Consider the following 12807-nt stretch of genomic DNA (forward strand, 5'->3'; position numbering starts at 1 on the left):
AGAGCTGATAGCATGAAAAGGTTAGCACTTGTTGAGTATAAGTCGTAAGATCTCATAGGGGCTAATTCCTTCATTTAACCCCTTAAATGTTGTGGACGAGTTGATGTGTCATGCTCCACTCTACTCCACGTGTTTACATGTCGTGTTATGCCAACCTCTCACCGCTGCATACATCTTACTTCCACATTTCAACATAAATGCCTCTTGGTATGATATTATTTGTGAAAAACCTCATTTCGATATCTTGAACCATTTATGAAATGTGATGATTGTTGTGACCACACTATTCGCAATGTGCAGCGACAGAAGTGGGTACATGTGCACATCTGTCCGTTGGATATAAAAATCAGTAACTCATGAATGAAAGGAGATATCATTCTGATCTCAACTTTAAGTAAAGTTTCAATATCTTACGAGGCTGGTTTGAAAGGTTCTCGAAATCACCACAACAGGTCAGCACTAACGCGAGTTGTTCACGTGACATTCATTGGACTGTTGTGTGTAAACACGTGCCATGACAGTGCTCTTGCAAGAGAGCTTTGGCAGTGACGTGACTCTGTTGTCGTTCCCGCGTAGTGATTTGCAAAGATTGAAAAACTCGAGATTTGAGCAGTGATTAAGTACTTCGTAAAGAAAGATATGAAAGCAAAGGACATTCATGCCAATTCCCAGAACACACTGGGAGACTCTGCTCCTTCATATTCAACTGTTGCCACATGGACAAATGAATTTAAATTTGGTCGGGAGAGCTTAGATGATGATCCACGCAGTTGTCGGCCAAGATGTGTCACTACTCCAGAAATCATTGCAAATGTGCACAAAATTATCATGGAGGATGGCCGATTGAAAGCGCGTGAAATTGCTCACACTTGCCAGATGTCATCTGAAAGGGTATCTGCCCTGGTAGCTGAATGGTTGGCGTGACGGAATGCCGTGCAAGGGGGCCTGGGTTCGATTCCCAGTTGGGTCGGAGATTTTCTCCGCTCAGGGACTCGATGTTGTGTTATCATCCTCAAGTTCTATCCCCATCGATGCGCAAGTCACCAAAGTGGCATCAACTAAAAACACTTGCACCAGGCGACCGCTCTACCCAACGGGAGGCCCTAGCCACATGGCTCTTGATGCTGGATCAAAAATGCATGAGAATGGACACATCGGAACAATATTTGGCCCGTTTTAGGAGAAACGAACAAGATTTTTTTGCGTCGGTTAGTGACCGCAGATGAAACATGGCTGCACTACTATACCCCAGAGACAGAACAACAGTCAAAGCAGTGGAAACATGCTGATTCTCCACCAACAAAGAAAGCAAAGACAATTCCTTCGGCGGGAAAGGTCATGGCATCAGTGTTATGGGATGCGAAACGCGATTCTGTTTGTAGATTATCTCCCAACTGGGCAAACAATTACTGCAGATTACTATGCTAACCTCCTGGACAAACTGCAACTGAAGATACGTGAAAAAAGGTCAGGTTTAGCAAGAAAGAAAAGCACCTTTCATCAAGACAACGCACACCCACACACGTCGTCACCATGGCAAAATTACACAAACTAAGGTATGAATTGTTGCCACACCCGCCTTATTCACCTGATATGGCTCCGTCACACTTCCATCTCATCCCAAAACTGAAAATGTTTCTTGGTAGATGAAGATTCACTTCAAACAAACAATTGATAGCCGGAGTTGACAACTACTTTTGCAGCCCTGGAGGAAACTCATTTTCGAGATGGGATCAAGGCACTGGAACATCATTGGACCAAGTGCATTAATCTACAAGCGGACTACATTGAAAAATAAAAAAAAATTTCAGTGATGTAAGTACTTTTTTCTATTCTTTTCCAAGAACTTTTCAAACCACCCTCATACCTACATTTCATACACTGCATTGTGTGAGCTAAAATCAATCATTAGCAAAGTTTAGGCAATGCCTTTTTACCTCTGCAAGCTCTTTAAAATATCATGCAATGTTTTGCTTAATTTGGTGTAACTATGGTATATAACAAAGAGAAATACAATCCTTTATCAAGCAAAGATGTCAGAGTGTAAGCTGTGCAAAAATATTTTTTTTTTCCACTCAATAGTTTTCTTAAATTCGGATGACAAGTATTTCACAGTGCCCACAATGTCGTCTCTCAGTACAGGTAACAGCGTCTCGCAAGAAGTACAGCCCTAACAAAGCCACGCTCTGCGGTGAATGTAGAGGGAATGTCTGTAGCAGTGGAAGGCTTAAGTCACATTACAGTCATTTGGACGAGATAGGTCAAGGAGCATTTTATATGGACAGTGGTTTGGGTGTGGCTGAATCAGTGGCCACTAACCTGTCTGTGCTAGAAATCATCATTGCTAACTTGGTGTTTGGTGGTACATATTTCACATGTAATTAATCCTGCTATTTGTGTGGTGTGTCCCTAGCCCGTGAAGCTTCATGTCCAACATAGTTAAGATTGGTGCCTAAGGTTCACTTATTAAAGAGTTCAGTTAAGTGTAACACGGGAGTATACTGCTCATCGAAGAATTATTGGCTGTAAATATCACATCTTCATGTGGCATCACCTAATAGTGAATTCTAAGCAATGTTTCATTATCAGAGGACTTTTCTGAGTCTAATAATTTTTAAAATCACTCAATAGTGTGCCTAACAAGAGCTTATAATGTTTATTTTACTTAGGGAATTTACAAGCTTGGTCAGTTTATTGTTTTACTGATTGCATTTGTAAACACCCAGTCTGCCAGTTTAGCAATGCTGACAGAAGCAGACAGTGCTTGAAACCTAGCATATTACTTATTTAGTTTTCTGTTACAGAGCAAGGTTGTTTGTTTCCAATTGATTCTGCCACAAGTGCTCTGGCAGTCCTGCTGTTCCTGTCACAGTCACGTCGCGCAAGCAGTGACTAGCTCTGGCACCTGGTGTACAGCCTACTTCCACGGATGTCGCAGGTTTGAGATTTGGGAATTAGAAGTCCTTAACATAGAAAGGAACGTAATAATAATAATAGAAAAATCCTAGTGCTCCACTCCCAAATCACATTACACTGGATTGCAAAACAGGACTGATAGCTGTAGAGAGTGGTTACTCATAATGGGAGACTGGGGTGGGTTGTCCTGAGAGACTCTTAGGAACCTGTCTAAAGCTATCTGGTGTGTTCCAGTACATGTGTTCGATTCATACAAAATCCCCAGCTACTGAGAAGACAGGAGCTACAGTATGAGTTGTGGATCAGGGGAGGCAACGGTGATGGCACCATAACTGAGTAACTTTAGTGGCTAAGACAGGTGACGGTAGTTCTGATCATGATCCCACATGAGATGGTTAAAAGGGTGGGAGTGGAGTGGCCCCAATGTCAGCACAGACTTAAAGCTAGATTAATGGTAGACTTGAAGCTAGAATAAAGCATTATCAAAATAGACTGCAGGATTTAGTCGACAGGAACAGGTGCTCTGTACCGAACAAATGAGATATCAATTAAATGAGTTGAGTGAAGGGGTAAATGCATGTGTGGGGGAAGGTTTGGTGAATTGCAATATTGAGTGCAAAGGTCAAGGATGGATTAGCTGCCAAGCATTAAGTGTGTAGCCAGTGTTAATTAGGAACAGAAAAACAGACTCCTAAGTGAATGATCAGTTGGTTGGGTTGATGAATTACAGGAGCAGATACATGAGTATGTGGGGGAGGCTAAAGGTAAATTGCAAGACAGAGTACAAAGACCAAATGTGGACCAATTATCATAACTGAGTGACAAAGTTATGATACTAAACAAAACTGCCAACCCACTTCAGGATTTTGTTACAATTACACTATTCTTTAATGACAACTCAAATATAGTTGACTTCTTGTCTATGGTGGTGGTTCTCTAGAATAAGAGTTAGATGTTGGGAATGAGTGACCAGGAATTGTTATCTGTAACTGTCACACAAGTTTAGGAGGTGTTGTTGCGGTTTACCGAAAGAGGCAATCTTAGGAAGCCGGTATTACTGTGGATACAATTCTCATTACAGTAAAGACCAAGGGTTGAAAGAACTACTTGCTGATAATATTTGCAGACTGAAGCAGAGCATTAAGGCCCTGAGTCTCATATCTAGTGAGTGGCAAGTCATTGACGATGTTACTGAACATTTAATCCTAAATAACATATAAAGAGCCGTCTTATGTCAAAGACCAGCCACCTGACCTTTAGTCAGGCAAAATGAGAGTGTGGAGTACAATGACCAAAGACAAGGTCAATTGTCAAGAGATCCCTATGGAAACGGGAGAGACTGGCAGAATGTACTCGGGAGATCGAGCGTGAAATGCTTTTGATGTAACAAGGAGGGCCACATTAGATGTTTTTATATACAGTCCAGGAATAGTGAAAGATGACAAAGAAACAAGTGTTAAGTTGTGTAGCTTGTGTCCAACGAATAATGTGAGTTATCCACACTGACCAACCAGAACATTTGATCATCGACCTACTATCAATATGAACCCATCCAGGAGATAGCAACGTCACCTGGCGAGGAATCACTGTTAGTCAGACATACGCATGGTATATGTAAGAGGTGCATTCAAGTTCTAAGGCCTCCGATTTTTTTTCTAATTAACTACTCACCCGAAATAGATGAAACTGGTGTTACTTCTCGACGTAATCGCCCTGCAGACGTACACATTTCTCACAACCCTGACGCCATGATTCCATGGCAGCGGCGAAGGCTTCTTTAGGAGTCTGTTTTGACCACTGGAAAATCGCTGAGGCAATAGCAGCACGGCTGGTGAATGTGCGGCCACGGAGAGTGTCTTTCATTGTTGGAAAAAGCCAAAAGTCACTAGGAGCCAGGTCAGGTGAGTAGGGAGCATGAGGAATCACTTCAAAGTTGTTGTCACGAAGAAACTGTTGCGTAACGTTAGCTCGATGTGCGGGTGCGTCGTCTTGGTGAAACAGCACACGCGCAGCCCTTCCCGGACGTTTTTGTTGCAGTGCAGGAAGGAATTTGTTCTTCAAAACATTTTCGTAGGATGCACCTGTTACCGTAGTGCCCTTTGGAATGCAATGGGTAAGGATTACGCCCTCGCTGTCCCAGAACATGGACACCATCATTTTTTCAGCACTGGCGGTTACCAGAAATTTTTTTGGTGGCGGTGAATCTGTGTGCTTCCATTGAGCTGACTGGCGCTTTGTTTCTGGATTGAAAAATGGCATCCACGTCTCATCCATTGTCACAACCGACGAAAAGAAAGTCCTATTCATGCTGTAGTTGCGCGTCAACATTGCTTGGCAACATGCCACACGGGCAGCCATGTGGTCATCCGACAGCATCGTGGCACCCACCTGGATGACACTTTTCGCATTTTCAGGTCGTCATGCAGGATTGTGTGCACAGAACCCACAGAAATGCCAACTCTGGAGGCGATCTGTTCAACTGTCATTCGGCGATCCCCCAAAACAATTCTCTCCACTTTCTCGATCATGTCGTCAGACCGGCTCGTGCGAGCCCAAGGTTGTTTCGGTTTGTTGTCACACGATGTTCTGTCTTCATTAAACTGTCGCACCCACGAACGCACTTTCGACACATCCGTAACTCCATCACCACATGTCTCCTTCAACTGTCGATGAATTTCAATTGGTTTCACACCACGCAGATTCAGAAAACGAATGATTGCACGCTGTTCAAGTAAGGAAAATGTCGCTATTTTAAGTGTTTAAAACAGTTCTCATTCTCGCCGCTGGCGGTAAAATTCCATCTGTCATACGGTGCTTCCATCTCTGGGATGTATTGACAATGAACGCGGCCTCATTTTAAAACAATGCGCATGTTTCTATCTCTTTCCAGTCCGGAGAAAAAAAATCGGAGGCCTTAGAACTTGAATGCACCTCGTAGTATCAGTGAGCATGCCGACTGTGAGTAGAATGGAAAGGGCGCTCGATCTATCGGAGTTTGACTGAGGGCAGATTATAATGACCTGGAGGCTCGGCATGAGCATTTCAGAAACTGCACAACTTGTCGGGTGTTCAAGGACTGCTGTGGTGAGTGTCTTCAGCACATGGCAAAACCAAGGTGAAACCACATCCAGACGTTGTTGGGTTGGGCGGCCACCCGTCATTACAGATGTCGGACATCACTGACTGGAAATACAGGACAGGCAGCAGATTATAGTGGAACTAACATCAGACTTGAATGCTGCACAGAGTACAAGTTTGTCTGAACATGCAGTGCACCAAACATTCCTAACTATGGGCCTCCACAGCTGACGGCCCGTGCACGTGCCAATGTTAACACCATGACATCGGCAACTATGACTGAAATGGGCACGTAACCATTGGCACTGGGCGTTGGCACAGGGGTAGAGCATTGCACAATCTGATGAATCCTGATACTTTCTTCATTGTGTCTATGGGAGGGTGCAAATGCGTCGTCGCTTCAAGGGAACAGCTCCTTGACACCTGTACTGTGGGACGGATACAAGCTGGTAGCAGCTCCTTTATGCTGTGGGGAACATTCACGTGGGTATCCATGGCTCCAGCGGAGTGCGTGCAAGGCACCGTGACAGTCAAAGAGAATCATACACTGTTTGGAGACCACATCCACCCCTTCATGACGATCATGTTTTCAGACAGCAATGGCATTTTTCAACAAGATAATGCACAATGTCACAAGGTGAGGAGTGTGATAGAGTGGTTCGAGGAACATAGTGGCAAGTTCCAATTGATATGCTGGCCCCCCAACTTGCCAGATCTGAAACCATCTAACACATCTGGGATGTGATTGAATGTGGTGTCAGAGCTCATCACGCTGGTGTAAATAAAACTTTTGTTACAGTCGCGAAAGATGGAATATTTCTCAATATTACATACGACACCTATGTGGTACTTAAATGAGATATTGTTATACAGTAAATTTTATATGAAATTTAGGTATCTTGCCCACATTTCTTTCTGAACATTGTGGCAACTAAAATCGACCATACGGAAAGTATACGCTATGGACTTTTACCTCTGCAAACTCTTCAAAATTTCGTGCAATGGTTTACCACATTTAATGCTGCATAATAACTGTGTTGAACATCGAAACAAAATTAAGTCATTTATCAGGGGAAGGTATCAGTCAAGAAGATGTGTAAAAATCAAATTTTTGGGCCAAATAGTTTTTGTGAAATCAAATGATAAGTGTGTCAAAGCAGTCGGAACACCATGTATCTGCACAGGCAAGCAGCGCAGTGACAAAATCGCGCACAGTGCGGAATGCAGGGAGCACGTCTTTGTAGCAGCGAAAGGGTTAATGCGGCGGTGGTGGCTTTACGTCTTGAACTGCGTGCTCCCCCCTAAACGTAAGTTTGCAAACTATACTATACTATGGCGCTGCTTCTCTTGGCGCGTGCGTCGTGTGCAACTGGCAACGCAGCAATCTCCCGTGTCTGGGCGGGCATGCGCGAGCCGCCAAGATGAAAGAATTGAACTATAACACTATCAGATATTGGTGTCTTGTTGGTATAAATATGCAATTGGGTTGTGATTGTAGTTCTACAAAATGTGCGGACAACGTAAGAACTCTGTTGCTAAAGAGTTGTATTGGTAGGCAAATTCCACTCTTTGTTGCCAATGAACAGCAGTTAGCATGGCTGTATGAATCGGACATCTGCTTCGCAGGCCTGTATGCAGTAACATTCACTGAATGGTCGTTAAGGAAACACTGTTGGTAGCCCTTTGGTCCACGTGGGCAGTCAGTTGTTCAACAGTTGCATGTCTGTCTGCCCGTACGTGCCTCCGCTGCTGTCTTTCACCTGTCATCTGTGGCCTGCCTCAACACCAGTTTTGGACAGGGGCATTTTGCCATCCATGCCATACTTTCACTGCAGCAGCACGCAAATAGTTTATAAAACTTAGCCATTTTGGAAATGCTTTCACTCTTGACCTGAAAGTCAATGACCATACCGTTTTGGATGTCCAATACATCACTCCATTTCTGCATTTCAACAATGACTGCATTGTTTTCTGCATCCCCCTGATCCACTTTATATACCCTCCATTGTTAGTGCGGCCACATGCCATCTGTGAACAGTTATTGCACACTGACATTTTAACAGATGGTGGTAACATTAATGTGACTGGACCATATATTTCCTTTAGTGTCACAGCGGTAAATCTTCAAACATCGAATCAAGTTTCTGCTGAGGCATTTTAAATAAAGAGTTGTTCTCGAAACTAATTTAAAAGTAAAAGGCACATTTGTTTCATAGCTGACAAAGAATTGGAGCAATAAATGTAATTTGATTGCAAACTCGTCTACGGTTCATAACACTTTTTATTTACAGATGAGAAATAAATGTCTTATCCATGTAATTGAATAATGTTTTGAATACTATTTGTCATTCACAAATAACAAACAAAATTATCTTCATTCATTGTTCATCATTTGTGTACATTTTGTCCAACCCTGATTGCAGCAAACTGTAACACACATGCACACACTGCAAATTCACAGCCTATGTGGGAGAGATTGCAAGCCAGTGATGTCCACTCACTTGGCTTTGGGATCCAAGTGGCCATGTAAATAAGTTCACCCAGCTTTCACGGAGCGAGACAGCTTTCTCTCTCTCTCTCTCTCTCTCTCTCTCTCTCTCTCTCTCTCTAACACACACACACACACACACACACACACCAGGGCGTATACACGGACAAGGAAAAAAAATTCCTGGATTTCCAGGTTAAAAATACACTTTCTCCAGGGTGAAAACTCGCTTTTTCTGTGTTAAATTTTCCCTTGTTAATCCTCTAAATAGTTATGGTTTTAGACACAGGTGTAGAATTTCCTGGCACTTTAGAAAACAAAACTCAGAGAAAAAGACACATTTTGGAAATATCTTTGATGTGCAGCAACATGTACGCTGCATATTTTCGTATAACGAAAGTATACATTGGAATTCCACCAAACACCGCATGTTACTTTCCGAATCATTGAAATCGAGATTGCGATGCGCTTCTGTAAGCCAGTTATAGCTCATGTCATGTGATTTCGCCAGCCGATGACAGCAGATATTCAGAGCATAGGGCACGTGATGTAGTCAGCCAACAGCAACACACTGTTAAGTACCACTAACACACAAACAGGGAAAGTTAATAGTTTAAATTAATACACATAGTGTTGTTACAAGAAAAGCAAAGCTTCCACATACAATGTTGGGCTCTAAGGTTAATAAGCTGCAAGAGAAGCTAAGCTTTCGCATATAATGTTGATCTTTTTTTGTGTGTGTTACACTTCAAGATATATCACACAAATGTGGCAGTAAAATTTTTAATAATGACAAATGTCTTATCTTCAGGGTTCAAAATTCTTCTAAATGGCTCGTCATCAAAGAGTTGATTTTTAAATGAGAGTCAAACACTCTGTGATTTAAGAAATTCATGGTAGATTCTCGCACATAGTTCAACTTACATAAAAGGATATTTACTTTGAAAGTAACGCTTTTCAAACAACCATTTGCAATATTTTCCCGCAACCTAATAGAAATAGGTTTGTTTCAGCAGTTGCAAGAGAGCGCAGATAATAGGTGACACCGAACTTGTGCAGCTACCATGACATAGGAAGCCCATATATACGTACGTGTAAAAATATTGAATGATCATACATTATGTCATAAAAGAAACAAGACATCAGAGGATACTCCAAGAGCATTCGAATTTCATGAACCATACTAAAGTGTGCACATTTAAATGGGACATTTGTATGTCCAGATTCCCAATGAAGTAGACCCTGACCTGATATTAAGCTTTTCAGTGTGGTTTTCGGGATGTAAATTTTCTTGAAGCACCAGTACTATATTATATCATGTTTGGTTCTTTATTATGGCATAATGCCTTTTGTGCTAGAAGATGAAAATGTGCCCTTGGAATGCAGCGAACAGTTGAAACTAGCCATTAGTGTGGAATTACACATTTCGTTTCAACTACATTGACTGCCTCTGTGGAACAGGTTAATAAAAGCCAAATTTCATTAGCAAACGGACAAAAATAACTTCATTGTTCTGAAGGCGATTAATGCTTGATTGTCAGAAATGTGGAAATAAAATAGAATATGAAACTAATGACATATTTTAGCCTTCCGTAATTATGTGAATGTATTTTAATTCACTTGATAGCTCCCGGATACAGATATCCATTTTGCTTTCATTTGACATGAGAGTAAACAAACAGAAAACAGCAAAATCACTAAATGTAAACACGGGTCACATGGAGACTACCCACTATAACTCAGACAATCCCGGATCTGCGATATTTGCGAACCGGGTAAATACTAAAAATTATCGAATTTTCAAAAATATGTTCATCTTGTAGTGCACATCTTTCTGAAAAGTCTGAAACATGAAGCGTGTATTCGAGGAAATGTACGACATGCATGCAAAAGTGTAGTGCCACACCTCTTCATAAAGCATTCTTCTATCGCACGTCACTGTATTTCGCTCTGTGGAATGGAAATGTGTATATTTTCTAATGGATGCCATCAAACTATGTTCTGGACAGTGGAAATTGAAACGTCCTGTGGTGCCTCTCCTGCTCCCAGTCGGCCAGTTTGGTAGTAGCAGCCTGCTCCTCTTTTTTTGAAAAAAATAAAAAAATAAAATAAAAAAACAACACCACCTCGATAGCAGATGGGATTATTTGTAAACAGGAGAACAAGAACTCTTCAGAAAATTTGAACTCTTTACTGCCTATTAGCTAATAACTTGCTGTTTTCTGTGAAATGAAATATAGAATACATAAAACCAATAAAGACAAGAGACAAGCAAGAAAGTACAAATTTCTTCAATCCTTAGCTTGTAGCATTTTTTCTCTCTAATCTTGCTACAGCATTACATGGCGTGCTTTCCTTTCTGTGAAAGATCGTCAAACGTTTTGCTACAAGAAAAATCGAAATATCATTATCTAATATTCAAAAAGCTGTTAACACAAATAGTACCCAAGACTGGTGTGGTTTCTCGAACTGATTACGTCTATTTTGTCACTGTCTGCTAGATAAAACAAAATAGGTCTTTCTAATACTGCAGCAATTTTGTAACACGCACCAAATAAACGAGACTGCTTTGGCACAAATGGACATTTTTATAATATGACAGAATATAATTCCCGAAGTACCAATATCAAATGCTTGTTAAGCCTGCTACAAGAAAAAAGCTTTATGTTAGGAAATAGTTTCACATTTCATTCATACACACCAGCTTCTCAAGAATGAGATCTAAAAACAGTATTAAGAAATTTTTATACAAATTTGGAATCATCTTATTCTTCCTCGTTCTAACAAACAATCTTGTCATCACCAATTCTGCAGCTATTCCTGTCATTGTCAAAATTTGTTCACCGATTAACTTCACCAAGCCTGCCAGAATCACAGGTTTACTTATCCCATGATTATTTTCCGGTTAGGCATTATTACGAGTTCGTACAACACATTTTCTGCGTTACTTACAGAACAGAACTTACGTGGCTGCTAGCCAGGGACTGTATAACTGGTCCTTACTAGTGTAGCAATCTGGCCAAAAGTTCTCTGTCATAAATACGTTTTCTTGGATACACTGAGAAGATAATACGTAATCTTTCTCACCTGTTATTCCTGTCAGTCGTTTATTTCCACTCTGGTAGTCTGAATCTATGGATTTCGCTAGTAATTATAACAATGCGGATCATTCACAAACCCAATCAACCACATAATCAAACAGTGATTGGCATTCATCCATTCGGCTTTACTCCGCTCAGCTCGTATAGCCCCGTCCCCTTGTGTCTCCGGAAAGTTCATTTCTAGATGTGACAAGGATTCTCCTAACAGAGACATCACGCACACTATACACGCATTCAAAAATAGATTAATGATTTATACCGAAATCAACTTAAAATGTATTCAAAAACCAACAGGGAAGTCTTTCAAAATCATATGAATAATCGACAGACAAACATGCGCTGAATGCTAGGCGCTTTGTGAAACAAGTGTTTTTTCCTCAAGAATATGAATTTGGCACCCCCTTTTCCCGCTAGCATCTAGCTGCTTGCTGCAACTGATTGCACAGCCAACAGCCACATTCCTGCTCAAACAAGACTCAACTGCACATGCACATGAGCCCGCTCATAACTGCTAAGACAAATCTAATGTAAACTGTTGTGACTTCACGTTCATCGGAGGCAACTTGTTGTTATGAAGCATTGTATAGTCTTCCTAAAGCCTTTGACACATTTTGCTGTTGGCAGATGCTTGCATGAGCAGTGTGTGTCGTTGTTGTATATGGCGCATTTCCTTTGCAATTTAAGTTATTTTCATTTTTTTCTTTCGTTTATCTTTTATTGTTGAAGTATTATTCTGCAGTAGTGGGGTACAATAATATCCTTTGTTAGAGTATCGGTTCTTACCAGTCAAAATTACAAAAATGTAACTGAAGACTAAAACAATGAAAAATTCCCAGAATTCTAAAAAATTCCCAAGTTTTTCCCGGTTTTCTCCCAGATGAAAAAATTCCTGGGTTCTTCCCTGATCTCCCAGTTGTCCTGGGTCGCTGGGTCGTAGACACACACACACACACACACACACACACACACACACACACACACACACACACACACACACACACACACACACAAAAAAAGCAGTGTAAATAGCACGCATATATGGAACACATGTGCAATACTCTAGTCTGGAACTCTGCATTACAGTGACTGAAAAACAAAATCGATAAATATTTTTAGACCACACTGAAACTCTTCCCCTAGCTGTGTAAATAGAGATATTTTTGGTTCTACTTACGCCAAGTATTTTCCCAGTGCTATCTGTAGAGTTGTCAAGCATGGGTCACA

At 41.3% G+C, this 12807-nt stretch overlaps 1 protein-coding gene across 1 annotated transcript in view; it reads right to left on the minus strand.

Annotated features, from left to right (window-relative positions):
* LOC124555880 overlaps nt 1-12807 on the minus strand; it is a 244877-nt gene that overhangs the window by 211241 nt on the left and 20829 nt on the right. The window lies entirely within an intron of this gene.

This window comes from Schistocerca americana, chromosome X, assembly GCF_021461395.2.
Source record: "Schistocerca americana isolate TAMUIC-IGC-003095 chromosome X, iqSchAmer2.1, whole genome shotgun sequence".
Lineage (NCBI taxonomy): Eukaryota > Metazoa > Arthropoda > Insecta > Orthoptera > Acrididae > Schistocerca > Schistocerca americana.